At 42.0% G+C, this 23,198-nt stretch overlaps 1 long non-coding RNA gene across 1 annotated transcript in view; it reads right to left on the bottom strand.

Annotated features, from left to right (window-relative positions):
* LOC138761184 (uncharacterized) overlaps positions 1-23,198 on the bottom strand; it is a 49,120-nt gene that overhangs the window by 24,664 nt on the left and 1,258 nt on the right. The window contains exon 2 of the long non-coding RNA XR_011356171.1: positions 22,056-22,197. This is a non-coding gene — a long non-coding RNA (uncharacterized lncRNA). The remainder of the gene's footprint in view (positions 1-22,055; positions 22,198-23,198) is intronic.

Raw genomic sequence — 23,198 nt, 5'->3', positions numbered from 1 at the left:
TTAATCCTTTAGATGCCCAACTCTCCTTCCCATCCCATCCCACACCCCCACTCCTCCCCTACTTGACTCTCCACCTCTCCCACATTTAATTGTCCAGAATCCATTAGTTCCTGGCCCATTCCCTTCCCCTGCAACTTTCATGCTTGTTATCTTTCCTTCCCACTCATTCAAGAAATGGCCTGACCAAAAATGATGATGTCCATTTTTCTGTGGATACAGGTAACCTGCTGAGTCCCTCCAGTTTCTCAAGATTCCACTATCTGCAGTTGTTCTTTCCTCTAGTTATCAGAGATTCCCAAATAATTACAAAGATCTCGATGGAATCAATATTAATAATTAGGAATCTTTTACTCTGAAAAACCATCTTCTCTAAACTATTTAAATTAATGAGTATTTGCATTTTATGTGAAGGTCCAAATATTTTGTTTGAATAGAGCGCCATCTTGTGATTATTGTGAGACTACAGAATGACAGAGAGATTTGATCACATTTGTACCATATTGTATTACCGTATATTTTGGCATACAAGTCGTGAAACCCTATAATCCTCAGAAAGGGGGAAATCGACTTGTATGCCAGATATACCTTTAAGATCTTAAATTCAGCAAAAAAAGATTGATGGTAATTCTCCAAACAACTCCACACAAGACGCATCTCCCCATCACCGGCGCTGCCGCTCCCCAACACCAAGCGCCGCCATAAACCACCCAGACGTTCTACAATTGTAGAGCCCGAGATCCCTGCTCCTACCTGGGAGCCTGAGGTCACTGTCACTGCTCCTGTCTGGTAGGCCGTGGTTCCTGCTCCCATTGGGAGAATGATGTCGCCGGGACTGCTCTGTTGGCCGAGGTTCCTACTCCCACCGGGAGAACAATGTCACTGCATCTGCTCTGTGGGCCATTGCTTCTCCTATCCGGTAGGCTGAAGTCCCTGCTCCTGTTTCCTCTAGCTGCAACCAATGCTGATAACTTGGACCCAGCACTGGCTTTCTGGCCAGAATTTTTTTTCCCTGACTTGCTTAATTCACAGCTTTGTTACTTGGCGATTGGGGTAATGTATATAAAAAAAAATATTTGGGTTGCTGCTGGGAGGCCCGAACATACCGAAAATTTGGGATAGACTTGTTTGCCAGATATACATTAAAACCATTAAAATGAGGCTGAAAATGGGAGGTAAGAGATATCTGCTGGTTGACTTATATATTGAAATATACAGTAGTTATGCAAGGCAAGGAACTGTCAACTATCTGATGATCTGGAAAACTGATGCTAACTGGATTATGGCTCCTTGCCCATTGTAGCAATAAGGCACACAGACAAGAAAACCCTGCAGTCAATTCCTGGTCTGGGTTAAGTTAGCTGGTATTTGTCGGGATTGCAGTTTGTTCTTCATAAATTGCCCTTGGGCCTCCCAAATTAAAGAAAGGAACATTAAGCCAGGATTCCTCATCATAATGGCTATCCTTCAATTCCTAACACATGTGTGCACATTGGTTGAGAACACGATTGGGAATGATTGCTCGCCGCAATTGAATGGCCGCCCAGCACTCATATTCTGAACTCATCCACAATGTTCATTTCTGTTCAAATGAACTACTGAAATCACTGCCTTTGTTGTGGAACCACACTTGAGCAAGACTTAGCTATTTGGTAAAGGGAAATAAGGAGAGAATGCAAGGAGAGAAATACTTCCCCAAAGCTTGAACTAATGTTTCCAACTTCAGTGACAGAATTATATTTCATTTGGGTTATTTTGTGATCATTTTTAAATATTTACCTCCCCCCCACCCCCCCCACCCCCCCACCACTTACTTGTTAGCTCCATTCGATGATTTACCAATTTCTTTCATCTTTATTTACTTGTCTTTCCAGTGTTAATCAAAATTCAAGATTTTATTGTCAGGTAATAATGCAGAAAATGTAATATATCATACAATTTCAACTATTTGTTTTTCAATAATATCTATTTATTTTAATATTTGTACACAAGTACTGCCCATATGTATTGTGTGACCGTATGCATTTAATGTATGTATAACTGTTTACAGGACCGGAAAATGGTGTTTTGTCATGTTTCAGTTTTACAATTGGATGCTAAATAAACTTGAACTTGAATTTCTTTTTGTCTGCTGCAAGATAGACAAAGAGAAGCAATTAGTATTGCCTGGCACTACTTCCAGTAAGAGAGAAAGAGTTGTTAAAGAGAATCCCTTCAGAGACATGGAGTGTCTGTGGATTCACTTCCAGCACTCCTGCAGCCTCTGCCACCACAGACCCCTGTTCAATCCAATGGCAACCTGAGATCTAGATCGAAACCTGTGACACAATCAAGAAGCCTTCAGCACCTGAGGCCCTTTGGAAGCCCTTCTTTCCCTCAGTACACTCATGAATCCAGATTCTGAAATCAATACCTGGCTCCCATAAGCCAGTCTCCAGCAGCCCGTACCCTGTGTGGGTTTTTTGACTGCATGTCGCCGGCAGCCCACAGCCTGTGCAAGTCTCTTGACTGCAGGTTGCTGACCACCTGCAGCCTGTGTGGGTCCTTCAGCCACTGGTCTTCTGCCATGCTCACATTGCCATCCTGTAGGATCCTTCAGCTGCTGGGCACCTCGCTGGTCTGCTGCTGTGGTCACCATCCTGTAGGGTCATCTGCTCTTCATCTCCTTCTCAAGAGGGGATGTTCTCCCAGTTTCTGGTGCTACCCTGGTGTCTATAACCCTTCCTAGCCCCTGTTGAGCACAGGTGCCGTCATCTTGGGCACAGACTCTGCAGCTGCAGGATTTTAATTAAAAACATTATCAGTTCCTTTAAAAGATCATTTAAAGCCTTTATGGACCTGTCAGCATTACGACAGGGCAGTTGGACCCTGTGCAGCAGCACTCTATCTCCTCTCCCTGCTTTCCCGGGTCCACACCTATAGGAGCGCTGCCATTAGATGATTAATGGAAAATGAAGGCAAACTAGCAAATTAAATCATTTCAAAACCTAAAATAGCCTTTAGAAGATGCTCGTTGGTGATATCAAATTAAATAGGCATATGCAGAAGACTCTCCCAGCAATATCAAATATTAATTTCAGAGAATGATTCATCTCATCTCAAAAAAAAATCATACAAATGATTCACCAACCTGTAATCAGATGTCCCAGAAATAATGCTGCAATAAGTGTATAAGAAACAGAATGCAAATAATGGAAAGCTAAACGCAACCAATACAATCCCTCAATTAATGAGGATTTTTCTTTGAAAAGAGACCAACTGTGGCTGTCCCATGCAATATATTATGACAACTAAAATAATGCAACATATATTAACACCATAGTATTTGAGGGAAGATAAACAGTTAATGAATATTGTAATAATATTTTGACAAATATTAGGACAAAAGAACTATCAGCAAGTCAAACCTTCCACACAAGACATCCACAAAATACTACGGTACAAATCAAGCTAGTGAGCCCTCTGTATTCAGCTTCCAATAAAAATGCATTCCTCCTTGTATCAGGAGACTAAAATTGCTCATGGAGGAATTATACCAAGGGGCAGTACAAGTATAGCAAGATTTTGTTTTATTTTTATACATCCATTTTGCCACAAGGTCAATATTCAATTTGCCTTTCTAATAATTTGTTAGAACTGCAGCTTCATGTTAATGGAGACTGAGAGCTTTCTGTCCACCAGAGGGCATTCTTTATAGAAATTTAGTTTTGACAAATTGGGCACAAGAAGCTAAGGACACAAATGAAACCCTGAGATTTTATGATCAACCTGCAAGTAATCAATTTCGACCAGATGTAGAATGTAAAATGAAATGACATCTGGTTAACAGATCAAATGTAACAGTACAAACAATAGAATCAGCATGCCGACTTCCAGCTGGTGACTGCCATGAGATAGTAAGAGCACCTAATAACTGCCCCCTAATTTTTAAATACCCTTCATTCAATCACCTTTAATTTTTAACCCAAGTGGTTTAAGTTTTGCCCGTTTGATATTTAATATCACCCCTTTTGAAATGATGGTGACCAGAGCTAGGAAAGCTACACAGAATGGGAAAGAAGAGAGAGAGTTCCATTGTCTGCTGAAAACGTGGCTGAAATACTAAAGAAACAATCTCAGGAGTTAGCTAAAAAAAACACTGCTGCCATGAAGAAATGTCAATGCGTGTTGGATTACAAGATTGATCAAGTTTTAAATTTGATTAAAGCAATTAAAGAATGTCTGGATACTGTTGAATATGATTTGCAGTCATTTGATGAACATAATAACAGTTTAGAAAATCATTGGGAAACAATAGCTGCCAGCAATTCCATACTAGCCGCGAAGGTACTCGACCTGGAGGACAGGAGCAGACACAAAAATCTACAGATTTTAGGTTGAAAAGAAAATTCTGAAAAAGGCAAACAAACTTGTTTTTTCTATGGAGGTGCATGGAGAATTCTTTGCCTTGCAACCTGAGCTCAATAGAGCACATCAATCTTTGGCTACCAAGCCAGCTTCAGAACAGTGTTCATGCTCGTAATTCTTCGCTTTCATCGTTATCAAGAAAAGGATTGGATTATTTGTGAAACCCGTCAGAAGAAATATTTGAATTATCAGGGTCAACAAATAAGATTTGTGGAAGATTTTTGCCCTGAAATTAAGAAAAAGCAAAAATAATATAGTAGAGTCATGATGAAGCTTTACAAAGACTGAGACCTGCTTTGCTGTACCCAGCTCGCGAGAGAATCAACCTGGAAGGTGGTCAGAAGAAATGTTTGAACTTGGATCCTCCAAGACTTTGCAGGCATCGTCTACCCTCTTCAATTTCAAATTTAACATGAACTAATCATTTATTTTGGAAGCTTTTCTTTATTTGAAGGGATTTTTTCCTTGAGTGGGGGGGGGGGTTGTTTTTTTTTGTCATTTGAGAGGCTTATTGAATTAATTAAGTGGTTTTATTTTGTTTATTTGGGGGCTTTGATTTTTTGATATCAAAGATTCAAATAGATTGTGTTAAGTTTATTTTTTACTAATTTCTTTTGTCTATTCTGATTATTCATTTATTTAATGCTGCAAATGGCAAAACACCTGGAGTTTATTATTCTACTGTGGGAAAGCTGACTTACACAGTTACTTATTACGCAACCGTGGGAAAATGTGGAACACATTGAAATAACGTATAAGCGCTTAATTTAATTTAGTTTGGGGAATAATTTTACATTATTGAAATAGGTCATAAGGTTCATGTCATTAAGCTTGGATAGTTTAAAGTGGGAATTTTTTCATATTTTAAAGTGGGAATTTTTTCATATTTTAAAGTGGGAATTTTTTCATATTTTAAACTTTCTTTTTTCCTTGTAAATTATTAATGATTTGAATATTTTTTGAAGCTTAAGATTTAATGGTTCCGTTGATAGTAACTGACCTGTGTGTGGCCTTGGACAGCAAGTGATAGTAACACAGCTGTGAATACTTTTTCTAACCTAACAGAACCATGAAGCTATTGTGCATATATTGTTTATCCTTACTGTAAACATTGCAGTCTTATCTGTTAAGCAATTGCAGTGTGTATACGTATTTTCACTTTGATTAAATTTCCTTTTTTATATATTTATAGAATTTCCTTTAGTTTGAGGGGGAACTATTATTAATTGTTCTTTTTAAGGAGCTATTTTTAAGAATTACAGCAGAAGAGAGCTTTATAAGGATTTGTTTTTTTTTTGAGCTGGTTGCCTTGCTATCTGTTTGGCAATCTTGAGAGTTAGGAGGTTTAGGAGGGAGAGTAGTTTTTTTTTGTTTGGGTTTTGCAAGGTTATTTTCTTTACATTCATCATTTTTGTATTGCAGTGTGGTTTCAAGGAGGCAGCTCTTGGAATGGGACAAACACGGTTGGAGGATTTTTTATAATATTAATTAAGACTTGTGATTAGTCCAATTATAATTATTTCTTGGAATATTAAAGGTATGAATGGTCCAATTAGAAGAAGCAGGATATTTTCCCATGTTAAACACCTTAAGTCAGACATTGTCCTTCAAGAAATCCATATTAAGAACTCTCATAAGGAGTTGCTTTTATTTAAATGGAAAGGACGATATCTTCATTCTTGTTTTGATTCTAAGATGAGGGGAATTGCAATTTTAAGCAATCAAAACATTCCTTTTGTATTAAATAACATGTTTTGTGACAGACAAGGTCACTATATTGTTCTCACTGGCAAATTACATAATAAAAAGGTTGTTTTTGTTAATGTTTATGCACCAAACACTGATGAACTGGAATTTTCTCGGATTTTTTTTCCAGCTTTACCTGACTTAAGTAATTACTCATGGGCGGGGAAGGTGGGGTTAATTGTTGGCTTAATACTGTTCTAGTTTGTTCTTCTTCTAAACCCATGGTTCTAAGTAAATCTGCAATGATTATTCATTCCTTTTTAACAAATTATGGTATCTCAGCTGTTTAGCATTTCTAAATCCTAATAGCAGAGAATACTCTTTTTTTTGCAAATGTGCATCATCTTACTCCCACACAGATTATTTTTAATAGATAATCAATCGTTCATGGACCAAAACATTTGAATACCAAGGGATAGTGCTCCCGTCATTTAATCTTGGAATTTTCCTGACCCTCCTCTCACAAGGAGGCAATGGCGTTTTAATTCCACTTTACTTTCAGATAATGATTTTCTGAATTTTATATGAGAAAATTCCGTTTTTTTTTTACTACAAATTCTTCACCAACAGTTTCTAACTTGATTGTTTGGGGTACTATGAAAACGTATCTTCGAGGGCAAATTATTTCTTACACAACTGGGGTAAAAAGGACTAATGAGGAAGGATTAGATTTGGTCAATCAAATTAGATACACCATTAAAGATTCAAATAGTAATTTCTTAAAGACATAGGGCCCTTTCATGGACCATTACCATAATCTAAAGTTTTAAGACTGATCTAAACTTCGATACTGTGTTGTCAGTGTTCGAGTTGTCATTTGATATCCACATTAGGTTTTTTCTAACCTTGCTAAATGGAAAGGGTTTTTACCAATTTTTTATTTTTTCTTCCACAATTGTATCTTAAAATACAACTATATGATTTAATTTTGTACAATTGTAAATTTCAATAAAAATATTTTAAAAATAAAGAAAGCATGCCAAACTGCAGATTAATCAGTTTCTGCATGCTCTCTCTCTCCAATCTACTTGATCTGGTTGTACCAATTTTTGGTGCAAAAGCTGAATTCGATCAGTCCACTAGCAGCTAGCTCATCCAATATGAATCAAAGACAATTTCTGCACAGAATACAGAAGTGGATTTATAAATGGCAAAACCTTAATTTCCAATAGTAACCTAACATAAAATATACCATTAGTGTTATGTTACAAAGAATATAAAATACTTTACCTTATTCATCATAAATTGAAGTGAAACATTGAAATTAAATCACAAAAAAAGTATAATAGAATAAGGGTCTTATAGTGATAGAAAGAATTAGCAAATTCTGCATATAGAATTAGTAAGTCCTGGGGGTTGAGATGTGTGAATAAGGACAAAGGCAGATCCATGAATAAGAACAATGACATGATGGGACCCAGACAGGATACCCCATGGTCTTTCAAGTTTACAGAAACTGCACATAGGCAGACAGAATTACCAAATGCCAAACTAATCCAGGAGGCAGAAGAATGTTAGGGGGGGGGGTACCTCTACACTGAAATGGACTGTATAAAAGTTGGGTGAGCCCCAGTATGTGTGTGTATTCTCAGGGTAAGGGGAAGCACCCAACATTGCACTGTTGTACAATAAATGTTCTTTGTTCTCAATTTTTGTCTCGAGTGAAATCTGTGAAGGTACTTCTGTTTCTCACAAATGGAGGATCGTCCCGGATCGCACTCCCTCCACTGACAGAGTGCCCGACGACGAGGGTAGGTGCACCCTGGCTGATTCAGCTGGGCTTCCGGACGACGGGTGACTGGTCAGTGGACGAAGCGAGTGATATCCGAGAAGAGGCATTGAGGACAAATGACGGGAGAACGATAAGGAAGCGCGCTAGGAATAGCTACTGGATCCCGGTAAGAGGAATTTTATTTACTTGCTAGTCTCTTCTCTCTCTTCGGCTTGGCTTCACGGATGAAGATTTATGGAGGGGAAATGTCCACGTCAGCTGCAGGCTCGTTTGTGGCTGACAAGTCCGATGCGGGACAGGCAGACACGGTTGCAGCGGTTGCAAGGGAAAATTGGTTGGTTGGGGTTGGGTGTTGGGCTTTTCCTCCTTTGTCTTTTGTCAGTGAGGTGGGCTCTGCGGTCTTCTTCAAAGGAGGTTGCTGCCCGTCGAACTGTGAGGCGCCAAGATGCACGGTTGGAGGCGAGATCAGCCCACTGGCGGTGGTCAGTGTGGCAGGCACCAAGAGATTTCTTTCGGCAGTCCTTGTACCTCTTCTTTGGTGCACCTCTGTCATGGTGGCCAGTGGAGATCTTGGGAAGGCGATGGTCCACCATTCTGGAGACGTGACCTACCCAGCGCAGTTGGATCTTCAGCAGCGTGGATTCAATGCTGTCGGCCTCTGCCATCTCGAGTACTTTGATGTTGGAGATGAAGTCGCTCCAATGAATATTGAGAATGGAGCAGAGACAACGCTGGTGGAAGCATTCTAGGAGCCGTAGGTGATTCCAGTAGAGGACCTGCTAGTATGGGAGGAGTAAGTAGCAAGGGAATCGGTCCTAAAGAAAGTCGGGAAGATCAGATACCTAAACATAGTCCGTTAGGATTAATGTTATCTGATTTGGATGCGGGGAAAACCTGTGGGAAAGATAAACAGACCATGGTCAGGTATTGCTGTCAGGAATGGGTTAAGAATCCGATAAAAGGGAGTTCGGTATATTGGCGAAAGTTCGGATCCGACGAGGACTGGATGTGTCAGGCATTGAACATCTGGCTCTACCAAAATCAAGGAGGTAATACCGAGAGCAGAGAATATGCAGCCTGTTGGCTCAGTGGATCGTTTGATCAAATGATTTTGAGTGAAAAGGAATGTAAGAACAAGAAGGATGAGGAACCTTCTGTCCCTGAAATACAAGGGTGGGATGTGTTACATTCCCTTCCTCCACCTTATGTTCCCCCTGTACCGGCTCCTATCTCCCCCCTCTCACCTACGCTTTACCCTTCTTTACCTTCCCCTCCTCCTCCACAGTTAGAAAAAGAAGAAAGTAGGGGTGGTATGATGACCCGCTCACAGAGTACAAGATTACTGCCTCAATTGACATGAGAGGGAGGAGACTTTGATTATGAGGGTCATTCAGAACAGTGTGAGACCCTTCGGGAGGGAAGGGCAGAACCCTTGGCAGTCAAAGAAGCTGTGGAGGGACAGCAGGGAAATGTTAGGAGCTGTGTGCCAGCTCCTGGTCGTTGGGAGGAGCGCCAGGAGTGGGGAAGTAGAGACCAGAGCAGAGGCAGGGGTAGAGGAGAATTCTGGGGAAGACGACCATTCCCGGGACCCCATGGAGACCCTGGTAGAAATTGGGAAACAGGAGCATTAGTTTGCTATTATTGTAAAAAGGAGGGACACTTTAAGAGGGAATGCCCAATGCGAGCCAGGGAGAGACGATCTTATGCATCGATGGAGGCAGATAATGAATATGGGGGGTCACGGTTCTCCGTCAATACACACCGTGGGGCTGCACGGAGAACCATTGGTAAATTTAAGCATAGGACCCCACAGTGACAAGATGATTTTTCTAGTAGATTCTGGGGCAGCCCGGTCTAGTATTTTACAATGGCCCGAGGGTGTTAAAACAGAAGGGACAGTGATGATTTCAGGAGTTGGAGGAAGAGATTTTACGGTCCCTATACTAAAGAATGTAAGGATACAATTAGGAGAAAAGATAATAACAGAGGATATTTTACTAGTTCCCCAAGCTGGAGTTTGCTTGTTGGGATGGGATTTACATGACCAATTGGCTATCGGTACCAGACCACAGGGATCAGGTTTCGGGGTTCAATTTTATATACTAACGGTGGAGGATTGGGAACTAATAGATCCTTGAGTGGGTAAAAAGAGGCAATAGAGGAGGGTTAGATGTTCCTCCCCTGCAAGTTACTTTAAAAGACCCTGACCAAGTATTTAGACGAAAACAGTATCCAATTCCTATGGCTGGCCGAAAGGGGCTGCAGCCAGTAATTGACCAATTGGTGAAAGATGGTATACTCGAACCTTGTATGTCACCTTTTAATACCCCAATTTTAATGTGCCGGAAGGTGGCTTACTGATTCTAGAATTTTAAAGTATGAAGTGATTCTCATGGATAGGGATGATTTGACACTGATTATAAACAAAGAACAGAATCCAGCCGCCTTCTTGGTTTCTCCAGATTCTGATACTGTCCTCAATGATTTAGAGCATGTATGTTTAGAAGTGATAGATTTACAAACAAAAATTAGAGATGATTTAAGTGATGAACCTTTACGGGAGGGTGAAAGATGGTTTATTGATGGATCTTCCCGCTGCATTGACAGCATTCAGTATAGCGGGTATAGTGTAGTGGATAGGAATGAAGGAGTTGTGATTGAAGCCGGTCATCTTCCCGGTCACTGGTCGGCACAATCCTGTGAATTATATGCCCTCTGTCGAGCTCTCCAGGGTTTAGAGGGAAAGGTGGGCACAATCTATACCAACTCAAAGTATGCTTTTGGTGTAGTGCACACCTTTGGAAAGATTTGGAAAGAGCGGGGAATGATAACTGGGAAAGGACAAAAGTTGATCCATTAAACTTAATTGTTCAATCCTTAGATGTTCTTATGTTACCTGAGGAGTTCATGTACAGGGCTGTGAGAGATGGGAAAATTGATCTAAAATTATGAACATGGAAGAAAATAAAGTTCATCAGTAAAATGGCTGTAACCAGTTCAAACAGGATAAGCTTGGGGCTTAGGATGCAGGAAAGCAGAGTCAGCACGATTAACATAAGAATCTTCTAGTCTTTGTGACAAGACCATAGGACTAAGATAAGGAATGGTAAGGTACAATAGAATGTAGGAAGTGAGGTAGTCTGGATCAGATAAGGGTCTCCTAGCCCTGGACAGAAGTACCAAGTCATACATTTCTAATTAGCTAACCATACACAGATTTATACATATGAAATTAGACAACCCTAGATAGAATGAGTCAACTTTGCATATCAAGAGACTGTAGCCCAGAGAATCAGGAAGGTGTGAATAAAGACAATGACATGATGGGGCACCCACAGGATACCCCCTGGTCCTCCAAGTGTACTGAAACTGCACGTAGGCAGGAAGGATTACCTATGCCAAACCCATCCAGGGGGGCAGAAGAATGTAAGGGGGAGGGCATTCTGATACTGAAATTGACTGTATAAAAGTTGGGTGAGCCCCAGTATGTGTGTGTATTCCCAGGGTAAGGGGAAGCACCCAACTTTGCATTGTTGTAGTAATAAATGTTCTTTGTTTTCAATTTTTGTCTCGAGCAATTTCTTTAAAGGTACTTTAATTTCTAACAAATGGGGGCTCGTCCGGGATCACACTCCCTCCACTGACAGAGTGCCCCGACGACGAGAGTAGGTGCACCCCGGCTGATTCAGCTGGACTCACGGGCGACGGGTGGCTGGTCAGTGGAAGAAGCGAGTGATATCCGAGAAGAGGCATTGAGAACAAACGGCGGAAGGACGCGCGCTAGAGCAGTACTGCTAGAACTCGGTAAGAGTATTTTACTTGTTCCTAAGCATGGGAATGGCGGGCAGTAAAGATGAGAGTCCTGACACAGGACGTGACCACCAGATAGCTACGTACAGCCCGCTTGGGTTGATGTTATCTGAGTGGGGCACAGGAAAGACCCGCGGTAAAGACAAACTGACGATGGTCAGGTATTGTTGTAATGAATGGGTTAAATACCCGGTTAAAGGGAGCTCCGTGTACTGGCCAAAATTCGGATCCGAGGATGAATGGATGTGTGAAGCTTTGAACTTATGGCTCTATCAAAACCAGCCAGACAATGTTGAGAGCAGGGAATATGCAGCCTGCTGGCTCAAGGGATCCATTGAACAGCTGGTTTTGAATGAGAAAGAATTCAGGAATAAGAGAGAGGAGGAACCTCTTGTCCCTGAACCACAGGGTTGGGATGTGTTACATTCCCTCCCTCCACCCTATGTTCCTCCTATGCCAACTCCTATCTTTCCTCCCCCTCCTATTACCTACCCTTCTGCACCTCCCCCTCCTCCTCCCCTACCACTAGAGAAGAGAGAGGAGAACCGGAGTGGTATGGTGACTCGCTCACAAAGCGCTTGATTACCACCCCCGTTAACAGTAGAGGTAGAGCATTGTTACTCCGAACAGCGTGAGACCCCTCAGGAAGAAGTGGCAGAACCCTGCGATGTATTCCTCAGGGAAAAGGAACACAAATCAAAGAAACCAGAAATTAGCTGGATGCGACCCCTACGGGAGGTTCCCGTAGGAGAAGGTCTTGGGTTCGTAAATGTGCCCCTGACCAGCACTGAAGTACGTAATTTTAAGAAAGAATTAATCTCCCTGATAGAAGATCCCCAGGGATGTGCCGAACAGTTAGACCAATTTTTGGGACCAAATTTGTATACTTGGGAGGAATTAACAGCCATTTTTAAAACCTTGTTTACCTTAGATGAGCGGGGAATGATCCGACAGGCAGGCATTAAAGCATGGGATAAGGAACACCAAGGGGGACACGAGGCGATCCCTGGAGAAGCCAAATTCCCTCTCACCAAACCTAATTGGGACAAAAATACCAGTGCTGGCCGCACACTGATGGAGGAATATAGGATAAATTTGATCAGAGGAATCAAGGATTCTGTCCCCAAAGGACAGGACTTTAAAAAAGCCTTTGAGGTTCCCCAAGGTCCTGAGGAGACCCCCTCTGCATTTCTCAATCGATTGCGCACGGCAATTCAACAATACGGGGGTCTCGACATAGAATCCCCAGCAGGGGAGCAATTGGTTCTAACGGGTTTCGTTACCAACTCAGCCCCAGACATCCGAAGAAAGTTACAAAAGACAGAAAATTGGCATGAGCAAGGAATTACTCAGTTACTACAGATTGCTCAGAGAGCATTTGTACAGAGGGCAGAGGATAAACAAAAAGGGAAAGCTAAAATTCTATTACAGACAGTTAAAGGAATAGTAGCTGACCACCACCAAAAAGAGGGGAGCCAAGGGTGGGGAGGTGGAGACCCCAGCAGATGGAGGAGTAGAGGAGGATTCCGGGGACGACGTATGCCCCCTAGAAATTTTGGGAAAGATTGGGAAACGGGACCCCTCATTTGTTTTCATTGTAAAAAGGAAGGGCACTTTAAAAAGGAATGCCCACTGCGAGCAATGGACACACGTTCCTATGCCTTGATGGAAGCTGATCACGAATAGGGGGGTCACGGTTCTCAATTAATACATACCGTGGGGCTGCAAGGAGAACCGTTAGTTAATTTATGCATAGGACCTCACAGGGATAAGATGACATTTCTGGTCGATTCTGGAGCTGCCCGATCTAGCGTTCTATACCAACCGAAGGGGGTGAAAATAGAAGGGACAGTTACAGTTTCTGGGGTAGGAGGTCGAGACTTTCCAGTCCCGGTATTGCGAGAAGTCAGTATTCAAATGGGAGATAAGATCATAATTGAGGATCTTCTATTACTTCCCCAAGCCGGAGTATGCTTGCTAGGGAGGGATCTACAGGACCAATTGGCTATCGGTACTCGACCTCTACAATCAGGCATTGGAGTTCAATTCTATGTTTTAAACGAAGAAGATCGCAAACTAATAAATCCAAGAGTATGGGCAGGGAAGGGAAATAGAGGAATCCTTGATATTCCTCCGCTACAAGTCACGCTAAAAGATCCTCAACGAATTGTTAGACAGAAACAGTACCCAATTCCGATGGCTGGCCGGAAAGGCTTACAGCCCGTAATTGACCAGTTGATTCAAGACGGTATACTCGAACCCTGTATGTCTCCCTTTAATACCCCGATTTTACCTGTTCAAAAGCCAGACGGCACTTACCGCCTAGTACAGGACATGAGGGAGCTTAACAAATTCATTCTTGCCCGTCACCCGGTTGTACCCAACCCGTATACCATCATGAGTAAAATTGACCCCCATAATCAATGGTTTAGTGTCATTGATTTAAAGGATGCATTCTGGACTTGTCCATTGGCCACAGAAAGCAGAGACATGTTCGCCTTTGAATGGGAGAACCCCTTTACTGGCCGTAAAAACCAATACCGGTGGACAGTCCTTCCCCAAGGCTTTACCGAATCACCCAATTTATTTGGTCAAGTCTTAGAGCGGGTATTAGATGAAGCTCCTAAGATAGAAAATTGCCAACTCATACAGTATGTGGATGACTTGCTAATTACTGCAAGAACACAGGAATTAGCTAAAGATTTTACAGTGGCACTTTTAAACTTTCTGGAGAAGAAAGGTCTGAGAGTCAGTGAGTCTAAATTACAATTTGTGCAAACTGAGGTCAAATACTTAGGTCATCTAGTTAGTCAAGGAACCAGGAAAATTAGCCCAGAAAGAATAACTGGTATTACACAGATCCCCCCTCCCAAAAATACTCAAGAACTCAGGAAATTCCTTGGGTTAGTGGGATTCTGTAGAATATGGATAGAGAATTATTCGATTCTGGTCAAATTTCTTTATGATAAGATTTCCAGTATAAGACCCGAAACCCTTGACTGGACGGATGAAGAGATTGAAAGATTCAACTTTGTTAAACGATGCCTAACGAGTGCCCCAGTTTTAGCGCTGCCCGACCTAAACAAAACCTTTGATTTGTACACTAATACCAAAGCTGGAACAGCCACCGGCGTGCTCACACAGAGCAAGGCTGGCTATAGACAACCAGTGGCTTTCCTGTCAAAGCTTTTAGACCCCGTTTGTCGCGGCTGGCCAGAATGTATACAAGCCGTCGCAGCCACTGCAATTTTGGTGGAAGAAGGACGAAAGATTACTTTCGGTGCCCCTATGACAGTGCATACCCCTCACACAGTCCGCAATATTCTATTACAGCGGGCTGGAAGGTGGCTCACGGATTCGAGAATCCTAAAATACGAAACGATATTAATGGACAGCAATGATTTAACCTTAATTACAACCAAAACTCTCAACCCAGCAGCCTTCCTCATCTCCCCAGCTAATGACCAGCCTTTGGACAGTTTAGAACATTCGTGCTCAGAGGTTATCGACTTACAAACAAAAATTAGGGAAGACCTAACCGATGTCCCTTTAACTGAAGGGGAAAAACTGTTTATTGATGGTTCTTCACGTTGTATTGCAGGAACCCGCTATAGCGGGTATAGCGTAGTGGACGGTAAACAGGAACTTGTGATCGAAGCTGGTCGCCTCCCCGGCCATTGGTCAGCACAATCCTGTGAGTTATATGCCCTCTGTAGAGCACTCCACGAACTAGAAAACAAGGTAGGAACGATCTACACTGATTCTAAATATGCTTTTGGGGTAGTCCATACCTTTGGTAAGATATGGAAGGAAAGAGGGATGATAACTGGCAAAGGACAAAAGTTAGCTCACGAACAGTTAATCACCCAATCCCTGGAGGCTTTAGCACTCCCGTCCGATATTGCCATTGTACATGTGCGTGGACATCAGACTGGTAACAGTCCTGAAGCTAGAGGAAACAGGCAGGCTGATGCAGCTGCCAAACAGGCGGCATTAGCAGAAAAGATTCATTTATACCAGCTACTACCCACGCCAATAGAGATTAAAAAGAATCCCATCTTTACACGGGAAGAAGAGGTTGCAATGAGAGATCAGGGATTTTGCCAGACTGCCGACGGGTTGTGGTGGACAGTAGACGGACGGCAAGTTATTAACAAAGCCATAGCCCGCCAAATCATAGATCAGTTACATCAACAAACACATTGGGGAACCCAGTCCCTTATAGATGCTTTTACACGTTCCCTTCACTGCCTTGGCATATACAATATTACTAAATCTGCTACTCGATCTTGTCCCATTTGTCAAAGGGTTAATAAGAAATCGATGCGCCAAGTAATACCTGGCGGTCGCGACATTGCCGTTCGCCCGTTCCAGCGCATACAAATAGACTTTACTGAACTTCCTAAGATTGGCATTTACAAATTTCTCCTTGTCATGGTTGATCATTTCACAAGATGGGTTGAAGCTTTTCCTACCCCGAATGATCGTGCCAACACTGTCATCCGAATACTTATCGAATGTGTCATTCCACGATACGGTATGATGCAGACCATTGATTCAGATAGAGGTACGCATTTCACCTCTAAGATTCTACAGGGTGTCTGCAAGAGCTTAGGAATAGAATGGCAACTACATACCCCATGGCATCCCCAAAGTTCGGGGCGAGTCGAACGTATGAATCAAACATTGAAACTCCAACTCACTCGACTTCATGAAGAGACTGGTCTGTCCTGGATTAAATCATTGCCGTTAGCGCTGATTAGAATTCGGACAGCACCTCGTAAAGACCTCGCAGTCTCACCGTATGAGATGATGTTTGGACTCCCATTTATGGGATACCACACTGATTCTCCCATTCCTGAAGCTAATGACCAATACATTTCTAAATTTTTATGAGGACTTTCTACTTCCATCTAAGATTTAAAGCAAAAAGGACTCTTAGCCCAAACACCACCCTTAGACTTTCCTATACATTCTATTAAACCTGGTGATTGGGTTTATGTAAAAGCATGGCAAGAAGATCAACTAAAACCTGCCTGGGATGGTCCCTTCTGTGTACTTTTAATTACAGACACCGCAGTAAGAACAAGAGAGAAAGGCTGGACCCACATTCAAAGGGTTAAACCAGCTTCTGAACCACAACACCACGACACACAGATTCAAACCCCAACCTGGCGTGCAGTTCCTCATCCATCAGACCTGAAACTTACACTGCGCCGTGACAAAGTGCCGTAATGTTACTTGTTTTTTGATTATTCAGTTATTGTTGTATTTTATTGCAGTTTTCAATGAGCTTTACATTTATTGTGGTTTATTCAGTTCTTATTGTATTTTAATGCTGTTTTCAATGAGCTTTACATTTATTGTGGTTTATTCAGTTCTTATTGTATTTTAATGCTGTTTTCAATGAGCTTTACATTTATTGTGGTTTATTCAGTTCTTATTGTATTTTAATGCTGTTTTCAATGAGCTTTACATTTATTGTGGTTTATTCAGTTCTTATTGTATTTTAATGCTGTTTTCAATGAGCTTTACATTTATTGTGGTTTATTCAGTTCTTATTGTATTTTAATGCTGTTTTCAATGAGCTTTACATTTATTGTGGTTTATTCAGTTCTTATTGTATTTTAATGCTGTTTTCAATGAGCTTTACATTTATTGTGGTTTATTCAGTTCTTATTGTATTTTAATGCTGTTTTCAATGAGCTTTACATTTATTGTGGTTAATTCAGTTCTTGTTGTATTTTATTGCTGTTTTTAATGAGCTTTACATTTATTGTTCATTGTTGTTTACTCATTTTTTTGGAATATTGTTCGTTAATATTTTAAGCCCCCCCTGGAATAGGGGCAGCAGAGGTTACAATTCAGCTCCTTTAGAATGTAGACAGGGCATAGATTTAATGTATAGTCATAGTGGGATATAAGGGATCCCAATACGTACCAGGGGAACTAAACAGCTTTAGTGGAGTACATCTAATTTGTATCATAGCCTACACAGGTATTAGAGACAAGAGTTTTGAGGCGATAGCACAAAGGACATGGTTGGACAAAGACAGACAGAATGGTAGTTAGGATTGTACATGTAGCAGAGAGAGAGAGAGATGATACATATGCTAATGTTAGCAGACAAGCTGCAACACACAGTTAAATCACAAGAAACAATCCCCCCCCAGCTTGGTCACTTTTCATCACCCCATGAAAGGGAGCACCAGTTACCAACAATGTGAGCTGCTTGACACTTTAATATCAGGCTCCAGACAGCCTTCGGAGATCGGTGGCCCTAGGGTTCAGGGCTGAAGAGGACATCAGATACTAGCCACAATTCAACGGAACCGCCTGACTACTGCTACTCGTTCGCTGCTGAAGGCAGCGCTTCTCACAGACTGCTACTCGTTCGCTGCTGAAGGCAGCGCTTCTCACAGACTGCTACTCGTTCGCTGCTGAAGGCAGCGCTTCTCACAGACTGCTACTCGTTCGCTGCTGAAGGCAGCGCTTCTCACAGACTGCTACTCGTTCGCTGCTGAAGGCAGCGCTTCTCACAGACTGCTACTCGTTCGCTGCTGAAGGCAGCGCTTCTCACAGACTGCTACTCGTTCGCTGCTGAAGGCAGCGCTTCTCACAGACTGCTACTCGTTCGCTGCTGAAGGCAGCGCTTCTCACAGACTGCTACTCGTTCGCTGCTGAAGGCAGCGCTTCTCACAGACTGCTACTCGTTCGCTGCTGAAGGCAGCGCTTCTCACAGACTGCTACTCGTTCGCTGCTGAAGGCAGCGCTTCTCACAGACTGCTACTCGTTCGCTGCTGAAGGCAGCGTCTCTCACAGACTTCGTCGGGACAACACTTACAAAAGTCGTGTGCTTCAAAGACACTGCTTCAATATTTCAACGTATGGGATGGACTAGACTCTTTACTGAGAACTGGAGCCTGATACTCGAAACCCTAATAAGCAGCTGGACTCGCTACTCTGACCTTCATGGTGCTCCCCTACCTAAAGACTTTACACAGACATTACAATTCGGTTATTGACCAGCTGGGTAAAGCTACACCTTACACTTGAAAGATCAGTGTTACTGATCTAAAAGAAAAGTGAGGAAAGGGGCGGGGGGGGGATCAGTCACACTGACACTAGTAACCAAAGATCAGTAACACTGATCATGGTGAAAGATCAGTATTACTGATCTAAAAGAAAAGTGAGGATTGTGAGAGATGGGAAAATTGATCTAAAATTATGAACATGGAAGAAAATAAAGTTCATCAGTAAAATGGCTGTAACCAGTTCAAACAGGATAAGCTTGGGGCTTAGGATGCAGGAAAGCAGAGTCAGCACGATTAACATAAGAATCTTCTAGTCTTTGTGACAAGACCATAGGACTAAGATAAGGAATGGTAAGGTACAATAGAATGTAGGAAGTGAGGTAGTCTGGATCAGATAAGGGTCTCCTAGCCCTGGACAGAAGTACCAAGTCATACATTTCTAATTAGCTAACCATACACAGATTTATACATATGAAATTAGACAACCCTAGATAGAATGAGTCAACTTTGCATATCAAGAGACTGTAGCCCAGAGAATCAGGAAGGTGTGAATAAAGACACTGACATGATGGGGCACCCACAGGATACCCCCTGGTCCTCCAAGTGTACTGAAACTGCACGTAGGCAGGAAGGATTACCTATGCCAAACCCATCCAGGGGGGCAGAAGAATGTAAGGGGGAGGGCATTCTGATACTGAAATTGACTGTATAAAAGTTGGGTGAGCCCCAGTATGTGTGTGTATTCCCAGGGTAAGGGGAAGCACCCAACTTTGCATTGTTGTAGTAATAAATGTTCTTTGTTCTCAATTTTTGTCTCGAGCAATTTCTTTAAAGGTACTTTAATTTCTAACAGGGCCATCAAATTATTGACAGTCCTGAAGCACAGGGGAACAGACGGGCAGATGAAGCTGCCAAACAGGCTGCACTCACAGAAAAAATAGACATGCAGCTGTTACTCCCCACCCCACACGAGGTTAAAAAGACTCCCATCTTTTTACAGGAAGAGGAGGTTTATATGAAAGACCAGGGAATGAGTCAAACTACCGATGGGTTGTGGTGGACAGCAGAGGGACGCCAAGTACTGAACAAAGCCTTGGCTCGTCAGATTATTGATCAGCTCCACCAGCAGACACATTGGGGAACACAGGCACTTGTTGATGCTTTTGTACATTCCTTTAATTGCTCGGGAATATACGCCATAGCCAAAGAAAGTACTCGGGGATCCCCAATCTGTCAGCGAGTGAATAAGAAAGTCATGCGCCAGGTAATGCCTGGCAGTCGCGATATAGCCCTACGCCCGTTTCAATGAATACAGATTGACTTCACGGAATTACCTAAGACAGGGGCTTATAAATACCTCCTGATGATGGTGGATCATTTTACTCAATGGGTTGAGGCTTTCCTGACCCCTAATGATTGTGAGAGATAATAGAATATAGGAAATAAAGCTAGTATGAATAAAATAAGGAATACTGGACTGGACTAGAGGAAGTTAAGTGCTGAGTAGGAATGAATTCTGAGAAGAGTGTGAGGAAGGGTTACACAAGTATAATAGAATAAGGATCTTATAGTGATAGAAAGAATTAGCAAATTCTGCATATAGAATTAGTAAGTCCTGGGGGTTGAGATGTGTGAATAAGGACAAAGGCAGATTCATGAATAAAGACAATGACATGATGGGACCCAGACAGGATACCCCATGGTCTTTCAAGTTTACAGAAACTGCAGGTAGGCAGACAGGCAGATGAAGGCAAATGCCAAACCAATCCAGGAGGCAGAAGGGGGGGGGGGGGGGTGGAGGGTACCTCTACACTGAAATGAACTGTATAAAAGTTGGGTGAGCCCCAGTATGTGTGTGTATTCCCAGGGTAAGGGGAAGCATCCAACATTGCACTGTTGTACAATAAATGTTCTTTGTTCTCAATTTTTGTCTCGAGCGAAATCTGTGAAGGTAGTTCTGTTTCTCATAAACGACTGGAGGGTTGCTAAATGTTGTGCCTTTACTTAAGAAATTCTGCAAGGAAAGACAGGGAACTACAGATTGGTCAGCCTAAAACCAGTGGTGCTCAAGTTATGTTGGGGATTCTGAGAGAGGTATCAGCATTTGGAAAACCACGAAAGTAGCGACTCAGGTTGTTATGGTGGAGTGGGGTAGAGTTCAAAAGTTGGAACCTCATGATACAGCTGCTATTTATGGAAAATAGCGCCAATGGCAGGCATTGAAATTGTGCCCTGTCCAAACGCCTGACACCCATCTTTTAGATAACTTTCCATAATATCAGCTCAAAAGTACGAGTCAAGCTCATTAATCTTTAAATTAACAAATTATGGTACATGAAAATTATAACTGCATCTTCATTGTTTTCACTGATACAAATTGGTCTACAATGTGATCAAAGTCAGTTTTTTTTCCCAGTTTAATCTCTTTCTACACTCAGCAGAGCAAGGTCACAGAGTCTGCCTTAACCCATGGAGGCTCTCAAATACGAAAGTATTAGCTTCAATTTGCTGAATTCTCTCTCACAGCTGGTGATGGAAACTGTGTTAGCATTACCTGAATAACAATGAGAAGATTGGGAAAGGCATTCACATCTCCACAGAACAATAAATTTGAGAAGCTCTTCAGGGCTTGATATTTTCACATTGGCTCACCTTTATCTCATTCTACTCAGATTTATCTGACTTGACTTCCTCCTCAGCTTGTGGTGCATGCACTTGATCCCCCTTCGGATTGTAAAAAAACTTGTTACAGGTGCAGGTGATGTAATGGAGGATTTAGACCAGCTTAAGAAGGGATGACATAATCTAAGACATAAGATTATGTCAGAAGACATAATCTAAATTCCACCATGAGGCCCAGAGATGCAGTTGTCTTTTGTTGGTCGCAGACTGTCAGGAGACCTTGAAGATAATTAAATCATTTGTTCAAAGAGATAAGATCTGAAGTAAACAACTTTTGGGTATATAAGCCACGGTCCCACTGCTGAAGTTTGAGACTCTCCAAGAGGTGGCAACATCTCTCAGCAAGAAGAAGAACTTCAAGAGTCCAGCTAACGTCCCAGTTGAGGGAGGTGGAGAAGCTGCTACCGGCGCCCCGACAACCTACTACAAGTGTGCAGTCATTGCCTCGCTTTGGCAGTTGGGACCAGTCCAGGCGTTGATAAGTATTATTGGGAAAGGCTTGCATATTGTAGTGTGAATTCAGCTTTAGATTTAGTAATAAAGACTTGTATAAACTGAACTGCTCTTGGTGTGTGTGTGTATTTTCTTTCAGTAGCTCAAACACTGTGACCAATCTAAAACGAACAAAATGAGAGGTATAAGTTTACCCAAGACAGGTGACTCCATGGAACGTGTCGAACTACTTGTTCCAGGCTTTTCAAAGAAGGGCATGAAGAACTTGCTCAACTTCTTGGCTTCCTTCACCTCCAACTTTCATCTCTTCCATCCTTCAGCTCCACTTTCCTCCTTCTTTGTGAAAAAACATTACATGGTCTTACACAATTCTCCAAAAAAAGGAGATGGCTCTTTTTATAAGAATGTTAAATTTTATAGATTTTGCACAAAATTCTAGAATACCTCCCTAGTTTACACGGGAGAATGGTCTTACTGCCAAATGGCACTGAGCAATGGTACTGTGAGGCATGTGGTCATGCCACTCCTATCGCTGTATTTTTACCTCATAATTGAGACAAGTGGTTAAATAATCAGGCCATTCTAGTGCTTCTCACCCATGATAATCAAAGACAAATCATACAGCTAAATAAAATTCTTTTTTTCACTATCCTAGGATGGCTTGTCTGACTTTAATGGAAACTGCTCAGCAGCGACCCCCTCCGAGTGGCGCCCAGGGCACATGCCAAACCTTAAATACACCACTGTAAAGCTGTTTTCCAAGGTTCGATGATGCCATACTTGGACTACTGTGTGTAGTTCTGGATTTTCAGTTATGGGAAAGATGTCAATAAATTAGAAGGGTTGCATAGGAGATGCAAACATCAGGATGTTTGATTGGAGGGCTTGACTTATAGGGAGAAGTAAGATATGCTGGGTCTTCATAGGATGCTGAAGATTGACCTTACAGAGGTTTATAAAATCATGAGGGGCATGAATAATGTGAATACTCACCGACTTTTCCCTGGGATAGATCCCAGTACTAAAGGGTATATATAGGTTTAACGTAAAAGGAGAGAAATTTAAATGGGGTCTGAGGGGTAACTGAAGGTAGCCGTACCTGGACTGAGCAACCAGAGGAGGTTTTGAAACAGGTACAATTACAGCATTCAAAAGACATTTAGAAGGGCTAAGAAGGATTAAATGCAGACAAATGGGATTATCTCAGAATGCTAAATGGTCAGCAGAGACAAACTGGACCAAAGGACCTGTTTCATGCTATATGGCTGATTCAGGCTTTATGCATGGGAAATATGCCTTGTTTTTTTTTTTAAAAGAGATGACTAAGAAAATTAATG

This window comes from Narcine bancroftii, chromosome 4, assembly GCF_036971445.1.
Source record: "Narcine bancroftii isolate sNarBan1 chromosome 4, sNarBan1.hap1, whole genome shotgun sequence".
Lineage (NCBI taxonomy): Eukaryota > Metazoa > Chordata > Chondrichthyes > Torpediniformes > Narcinidae > Narcine > Narcine bancroftii.
The sequence above is the reverse complement of the archived record's forward strand: the minus strand, read 5'-3'. Positions and strand labels throughout refer to the sequence as shown.